This window comes from Capsicum annuum, chromosome 10 (assembly GCF_002878395.1).
Source record: "Capsicum annuum cultivar UCD-10X-F1 chromosome 10, UCD10Xv1.1, whole genome shotgun sequence".
Taxonomy (NCBI): domain Eukaryota; kingdom Viridiplantae; phylum Streptophyta; class Magnoliopsida; order Solanales; family Solanaceae; genus Capsicum; species Capsicum annuum.
The window spans coordinates 190,809,946-190,818,964 of NC_061120.1; the positions used below are offsets into that span (position 1 = coordinate 190,809,946).

Below are 9,019 nucleotides of genomic sequence, written 5' to 3' on the forward strand. Positions count from 1 at the left end.
ATGTAATTTCAAATAATTTATATTACTTGCTTTATCGCAACTTATGTGACACTATTAGAATTTCAAAAGTCAATCATATTTTTTACTATGTGTTTTTAAAATATTATAAGATGTTAATAGTTATGACTTATAATTATTATTTTGCATAATTTTTAAATATATAATATTTTACCAAACTAAAGTAAATAAATTAAAATAAATAAAGTACTAAATTTTTAAAACATGTTAAATTCGAAAACATCATTTGGATCAACAAATTACTAAATTAAAACAATAAAACATGCAAATTATAAAATGTCAAAACTATCCCGAATTTACGTGACCCAAATATAATTTAGATAGCCAATCAGATTATTAATATGTTTTTAAATATTTTAAATTGTTAGCATTGTAATTTATAATATTTTTATGTAATTTTCAAATAATATATGTTACTCTCCTTATCCAAAATTTTGTGGCATTGATATTCAATTATATTCTTAAAATAATTTTTAAAATACTTTTTCTTCTTTTCCAATTTAAATAGAACTGAAATAAATTCAAGACTCAACCCAATTTTATGGTTGAAGCAGCGAAGTGGATATGTCCTAAATGACTTATAATGCCTAATTAGAAGTGATATAGCAAAATTACTTTGAAAAAATATTTGTGAAAAATATTTAAATGAGTCTCATATAAGATGTCATGTTAATTTAAAATATCAAGAATTAATTTATCATTTTATGCCAATTTTATTTTTATTAAATATTATTAAATTTTTAATACTTGAATAACTTATAATAATTAATTAGGGGTGATATAGTAAAATTATGGTTGAAGCAGCTGAAGTAGACATGTCATAAATGTCTATTTTACCTTTTTTTTTTTATTAAATATTATTAATTTTATTTTGTGTAAATGTCTTACAATAATTAATTAGGGGTAATATAGTAAAATTAAAGAGCAAATATACTTGTGAATTTTTTAAAATAAGTCTCATATAAGATGTCCTATTACTTTAAAACATCAAGAATTGATTTATCATTTATATCTATTTTATTATTTATTAAATATTATTAATTTTTTAATATCTAGATGACTTATATAATTAATTTGAGGTGATATAATAAAACTACAATTAAAGCAGCTGAAACAGACATGTCATAAATGTCTATTTTACCCTTTTTAATTAAGTATTATTAATTTTCTTAGATATAAATGACTTAAAATAATAAATTAGGGATAATATAGTAAAATCATGGAGCAACTGAATCAGGTGAAGAAGCAGCAGACATGTTGACAAAGAGCTGTCTGCTTCTTCACTCTTATTAATAGTAGTAATACTACTTTAATATTTGTTGTAGTTTAAACTCAATTTTTATTAACTTGAATTTTTTTTTTGTTCCAGTATTTGTTTTACATAAAATTTGAATTTCAATGATGCAATGTGTAAAGATCCTTCAAGTTGTTCTGTGAGTTTTTTTAATTTTAAATCTCTAATTTTTATACGTGATTTTGACTTGTAGGGATAGGTAGTGTCAATTCTAAGTGTCCAAAAATGATTTAAGTTAATAATTGGGTTCTTGAGTTTTAACAAAGTTAAGCATAGTCACGATCAACCTTCAATCAAGACAACCCTAAATTGATATTTTAATATTTTCAATAGACTCAAAACATGATTTTTAGTAATTTTACATACTTGATTTGCTTATATAAGGTTCCAAATGAATTTTGAGAATTATTAAAAGTTTTGAAAATTTTAGATAATTAGTTTAACTAGTGACTTTGGAAGAGGGGAGGGGGAGGCAAAATCATAATTTGATTATTTATATGGTCAATATAAAAATGAATTAAGTGAGAAGGATTTATCTTATTTATAAAAAAAATAGAATCAGATAGTCACAAAGAGAAGGAGAGGGACACGGTGGTTAACAGTAAAAAATTATTTTCACTCGCTGCTTTGAGAGGCATTCTCGCCAATTTTGTTTAGGTTAGATACTTTGTTAAAGTTAGGGTGTGTTTGGTATGATGGAAAATATTTTTTAGAAATTTATTTCTTATTTTTTTCTATTTGGTTGTAGTAAAATATTGGAAAAATATTTTTCAAGATAATTCATTTTTCTTTATTTGAGGGAAAATGACTTTCCTCATGGATCAATGAAAGTCATTTTTTGGAACCCAGTTCCACCCCTCTTCCCTACCCCAACAACATTTATATATACATGACTCAAAAAAATTTATATTTTTCAAAAATTTATATTACTCGAAAATATTTTTCACTGTCCTTTATTTCAATTTTTCACTACTTGAAATAAAAAATAGTGAAGCTTGAATTTTTTCTTTTTCCCATGTTCGTTGAATGTATTGTTATTTTCATATGCATAGAAGAAGACTTACCTATGTTATTTTTGCTAATTGCATATTTCATTTTGTCATTGATGTAACTTGTTTAACAAGGTTGAATAAGCTTGTTATTCCGTTATATTTCTATTCCTTCTAGTATCTTGAGATTGTCCTGACAAAATATTGAAAAATGTCTTCTATATTTGCTAATTAATAGTTTCTTAAATTTTGTGATTGTAATATTTTAGTATTCGATATTAATATTATTTGTTATGCTTAAATTATTTCTTACAAATTGTTGAGTTGCTAGAGACACTGATATACTAGTTAACAGTTAGTAGTATTTTCTAAAAAATATTTTTTCACTCATCAATCAAACACGAGAAAATATTTTTCTAACAAATATTTTCTACTCACCAACCTAACATCATAAAATATTTTTCGAAAAATATTTTTCACTCATCAACTAAACATAAGAAAATAAGTAAAAAATCAACTTATTTTTGAGGAAAAATATTTTCCATCACAGCAAACAACCCTTATTCTTAATTCTTTTTCTTCTTTACTGATACGGTGGGGCCGTGGTGCATATGGTGTTAGTGTGGGTACATAGAAATCGGTAAAATTAGAAAAAGAGTTATTTTTTTATAACCAATAGTGATTTCCAGAATGATGACTATAATTAACACGTATTGTACTCACTAGTACTATGGAGAAACGTGAATGACAGTAGCACATTGTGGGAAATTTTGTTTATTCCATTTTTAAAATAAGTGGATTTATGATTAAGAAATAATATCATCACTGGTAGAAAATGACGTGCCTTTTGAGATTGGATGTAAATTGTGTGTTTTGGGAGTAACATGTTAACAGTAGGTGACGTCATGATTATAGTGATGAAAGGAGATTAAAAAAGATTGAGAAATTGAGGTTTAAGCGTGGAGTTTGACATTTATAAGTTACTATTTCAATTGTTTTCTTAGAATTTTGATTTAAATTTTCATTCTGGGATGTGGTATTGGCAATTTAGACATGATATTCCCTAATTAAGTTTGAATGGTAATATGAAGATATGGTTGGGGTAGATGATTAAGAGTTTGTTCTATATTTTAAATTCATGAAAATTGAGATTTGATTATTTTCGAGCTAAATATAGCAATATGAGAGTCACTGAATTCGTATTCTCACGAAAAATATTTGTTTGTACAGATTTTGACCATTTGTAAGCTTTATAAATTGATGCTTGGGGTTCAATTTGAGGTAAGTTGAAACTTTCTTAGTCTTTTTTTCGAAGTGCTTATGTGTTGATTATGTGTAATGGGAGTAATGAAGAATGGGGGTCCCGTATAGGTGAAAGGGCGAGCATCTATGCGGGTATCGATGTTATTTGAGAGGTTAAAATAAGTCAATTGTACGTTTTGAACTGTTTTCCCTATTTTTTTAACACAATGGACTGATTTGCTATGGTAAATGAATTGTTTAGAATACTATATAATGAGAATACTCCAACTTCAGTTAAGTTGATTTTGAAATTGATATTTGATCCGCCTTAAGATATGAAGTTCTTTGCTTAACTTTGTTGTTGATTTGAAATCTGAGTTACACATCTGCACATCATGCATTGTATTCATATGGAAGCGGGTTCTCTCGAGGTTGAGTTCAAGGCTGGTGATGATGATGATTAGGTTCCAGCTAATGATATGGGCCTAGGTCAGACACCACCAGGATTTGTTGCTACACCTATTCTTTAAGATATCTTGATTTGATTTTGGAAGTTTTGGAGAGTATAACTTAAGGAGGTGAATTATTTGGTACTCCACATGTTTCACAAATTAGGTAGGAGCGTAGACCCCAAATCAGTAGCCCAGTCTAACTTATCAGGGTCTAGTGGTTCAGCCAGCACCGAGGCATGATGGTATGTCATTACCAAGGGTTAGAGCTATTAGTGGGGTTAGGGAAACTATGTCTGATAAGTAGCAGTGGTGGTTTGAAAAATTTAGGAAGATGGATACACCACAGTTTCAAGATGATCAACATAAAAATGCCTATAAGTTTCTGGTCAATTGCCACAAAAGACTCAGAGTGTGGGATTGGTTGACTCTCACAGGGTTGATTATACTGCCTTATAGATGCATGGTCCTACCAAGCAGTGGCAATGCTCCTATATTTATTCCAAGTCAGTTGGTTCCCCACCTATGACTTGGGATATATTTGCACAATCTTTCCTTGATAGATTCTGTAACACCCCAACTTAGGAAGGAGTCCCACATCGATAAAATACAAGAGGGATACTGGGTATATAAGCAAGAAAGCCTTAGTCCCTAGTGATAAAACACACATTTTAAAGTCGTGCGGGTCTAGAACCAGAGCGGATAATATCACTGGTGGGTTGGGCAGAGACAGGGGTCTCTCGGCCCTTCATGGTTCAGGATGCCCAACGCGGCCAGGGCCCCGGCTCGAGTGGTGAAAGAATGGTATCTAAGTCGCTCCTGTGTCAGCCCTATCGATGTGGGCCATAGTTCAAAATGAGTGTACGGGGCAAACCTCAGTCCTAATGTCCCATTCGGTGGGACAAACCTCAGCGAGGGCGCTAAATTCATAAGAGGGGGTGTATGTAACACCCCAACTTAGGAAGGAGCCCCACATTGATAAAACGCAGGAGGGATACTGGTATATAAGTAAGAAAGCCTTATTCCCTAGTGACGCGTTTTAAAGACGTACGGTTCTGGGCCCAGAGCGGAAAATGTCACTAGTGGGTTGGGCAGAGACAGGGGTTTCTCGGGCCTTCATGGTTTGGGATACCCATCGCGGCCAGGGCCCTGACTCGGGTCGTGAAACAATATTGTAACACCCCATATTTACCTAGCATAATCTAAGTACCAGTGCATGAGTATTCGTCAATTAAAATTTTGAAAATCTTATCATTTTTCAGTTTAGAGCCTACCGTTGTATAGAAAATTCAATTCGTTTTTCAATGATATAAAATTTGTTAAAATAAGATAATCGGGTAACAAGTTATGGCAATTTTAAGTTTCAGTCGTTAAACATCATCATTTTAACCCTTAGCGCGTCGCGGAGATAGTTCAAATGATAATTGTCAATTTCCAGTGCGACTCCGTGATGTTGGCACATCGGGCCAATTTCCAGTAGGCCTCCGCGATAGTAGCGCATCTCGGAGGTGGCCAAATTGGCACTTCAAAGGATTACCGTGATAGCTCCGTGTCGCAGTGTTTGTCCAGGTCTCAATTGTCCCTTTTCCAGTGGCTTGGCGCGATAGTGGCACGTCGCGCCAAGGCCAAAAATCAGGATGGTCAATTTTCAGCTTACGTTTTAAATCCATTTAAGGGTATTTGGGTCTTTTTCCTAAGCCCTAAGCTCGTCATAAAACACAAAATTTAGCCCCAATTGACCTAAATAATCATTCATCATTCAATTTCCTCTAAAATTAAAGATCCCTTTTTCCAAGAATAAGAAACCCTACCTTTCAAATTCAAGATCAATCCTCAAGAACTCACCAAGAACCTCAGGAAATTCATCATCAGTCCAAGTCTCAGAAGAGAGACTCCTGCGCCATCCATTCTTCCAGTATGAACCAGTTAAAGAGCATACATTGTAGAAGACGGAACTAACTTTTCCCCTTTCCTTAGAGTCAAGTGGCCCAAGGGCCCCCTTTCTTTGCCCCTTGGTTCGCTAGCTGACTTGCCAGCGCTTGGATTCTCGAACTCCAAGAGCGGATTTCAGGAATTTGTTCACATCTGATTAGATGGCATCTGTCCACTTTCTACCTTTTGCAAGCGTGCTACTGACTCAATGGACAAAGTCAAGGAACTGCTTTGCCTCGTCATTGACTTGGATCACATCATCCTGAACTTTTGATCCTATGTCGTCCAGCTTTCTTGGTGCTGTGGGTCTCAGTTTTCTAGTGTCAACTCTCTGGCAGGCCAATCGATCTCTGGTTGATTGGCCCTAACTGCATGATCGATCTGACGAAGATTCCCATGTAGATCAATGAAAAGTCGAACCAAATAGAAATCATAGGTATATGTAAGGGTGGAAGGGATAAGAGAGCAAGCTGGTGTAGGGGACAAAGGCAAAAACATTCGAGCAAAGCAAGCCCGGTAGGGTATGATGAAAAGCTCTCACCAGGATTGTCTTTCCAGATCGATTGATCAACATTTCCCTCACTCTTTGCCTCAACCATTCATTCCAGTGATCTTTGCAATCAATCTCTCCCACCCTTTCTTTGAACTAAGAATTTGATCCAGTATTTTCTAACCAGGAAAAATCTCTTTCCATCTAACAGAATCAATGCGACTTTTTAAACGTTCCCAATATCCAACAAAATCATAGGAGAAAGATGAATAAAACCTATTAGGAATTAGACTCCATACTGACGTATTATATATCAGAAATCTATTACACGACCTTGAATATAAGAATCTCTTTTTTAGAAGAAAGATTATATATATGTCCAATCTCTAGTGGTGGTGGAACCAACCAAGATGTATGTCGTCCGACCCGACCTCAGACTCTTTCTTCCCGACCTATTTGACTCTCTGGCCATAGTTATTTAGGTGGCATTCCGAGATCGAATTCTTCCCAGGAACACATGAAACAAAGATATGAACTGGGTAAATAGAAATGGAAAAGAGATGTTTCTATTTCATCCAAATTAGTTGCTTTTTCTACATCCATATGATCTACTAAAGTAGATCGGTATTGACCATATAATAAAAGTAGATCTTGATCCATAGAGTCCCAAGAAGGTAAGAACTCCAACCTGTCTGATGCTTCTTCGGCCAAATACGATATACAAGTGGGACCTGCACTATGAGCAAGCTGTGCGAAAAATCGCTTCTTTTTTTCGGTTCCGAAACAACTTGGACGAAATAGGGTTCTACCAGGAAACCATGGATTTTTGAGTTTTCGCCATTGGTTACTGGTTGAGCCACTGGAATGGAATGAGATAAGAATCTCTGGAGATCTTTCCTCTCCACTTACTCATAACAGGATTTTCTTCTGTAGAAGACTACTTCCGAATGGCATAATTGTCTGACACTACCTTCCTCGATCTTCAAAGAAAACTGACTCCTCCTACTCCTCCTTCTCTTGACGGATAGGATCCTCCTTGGTCCTTCTTTCACTAATGGTCTCACCATTTTCTAGTAGTAGTAGTTCGCGTGAGGGACTATCCTTTCTATCGCTTGCCCTTTCCTTTCACTCTCATTTGGTTTCTTTCTTCTAAAAAATAAAGCGAAGCAAAGCGCATGGAAAAGAAGTAGCCAGCTGACTGCCCCCTTCCACTCGGCCTTTATTCGCTGTGTGAATAAGTTCTTAGTCTGTATGGGCATTCTGGGCAGGCCACAATAAGTCACTAGTCGAAGGTTTAGACCAATCGTAATTCATTACCATCTTTCCCGCCTTCAATTGATGACTGGCTATAATATAAGTGTTGACCTAAGCCCCTGTGCAGGGGCTCGACTCCTGAACCGTACGTGAGCTATCTCGTACGACTCTTCCTAAGAACTTGAAGCCCCCTCTCTCTAAATAGAAAAAAATGCATTTACAAGACAAAAAAGACTTTTGCAAAAAGCCTTCGCCCGCCTATTCTATTCAACGGGGCTATTAGAGAAGCTGCTTCGTTCCTTGACTTCTTTTCTCAGTCAAGCTTCCTTGTTCCTTAGTGTAGTCTCGGTTCATAGTTTAAGACTCCGTTACTTATAGCCTAGTCTATATCCACAGTTGACGTGACTCCGTACCAACGCCTTTCCCTTTGTATAGTATACGGCTAAGTGACTTCATAACGTCAATCTACTTTTTTTCTTACTGTAGCATAGGCCTTCGTCGGGCTTTCATCCCTTTGCCTATAGACGGCGGCTTGGCTTCACTATCGCTCATGACTTGGTATAGAGCCTTGTAGTCGTCGGTTTTTCCACCGAAATGCCTAAGAGATAGTGGTCGGCCTTTCGAATGCCTTCTTCCTTACTTTTCTTAGAAGCCCTTTACGACTATACTATAAAGGACTAGGGGGTGTTCAACTTTGGAAACTTAGCTACTTAAGTCATTCTCAGAAAGTCAAAGTAAGGGCGAACGACATTCTGTTCTACAGCTACAACACAACATAGAGTGTATTAATATGTATTATTGTATTAATATATTAATTATTTATTGTATTAATATGTATTATTGTATTAATATTAAACATCTTAATAGTAGAACTACTTTCATACTACTAAACAAGGAAACCTTCGGTTCCCTTTGTAAACGCTGCTTATTTTAGTTTACATTCAAACCAAAGTAAACTAAGCCTAAGTGGTCACGACATCTTGTTGATATTGATTGAGGAGTTTGATGGAGTTTAGCTGACTGAATCCATAAACCTAGAAAGTCGCCGTCACTTTTTTTTATTTGAATTTGACTCTATAGGTAGGTATCGGCAAGGCTTGCGTAATGTAGTTGCAGTTAAGGCTGAAGTAGCGCTTTTTATTTATGAAGATCTACTGAAGTACCAAAGGCGAACGGGGATCCCAGGCCGGGACGTCTGGCAGAATGCTTGGCCTCCTGCGCTGGAAGTGAGAACCGAAGGGTGAGCTTATGGTGGTTAGCTTCTAGCACTAAATAATAAGCATTAGGCATTCTGAGCTGAAAGGAGTCAAGCAAATGAAGGGAGGCATTACGGGCCGACTACAAGAAAAGC

The 9,019-nt window shown here is 35.0% G+C and overlaps 1 pseudogene; it reads right to left on the reverse strand.

Annotated features, from left to right (window-relative positions):
• Positions 1-6,778: 6,778 nt before the first annotated feature.
• On the reverse strand, positions 6,779-7,632 carry LOC107852908 (annotated as a pseudogene).
• Positions 7,633-9,019: the final 1,387 nt, after the last annotated feature.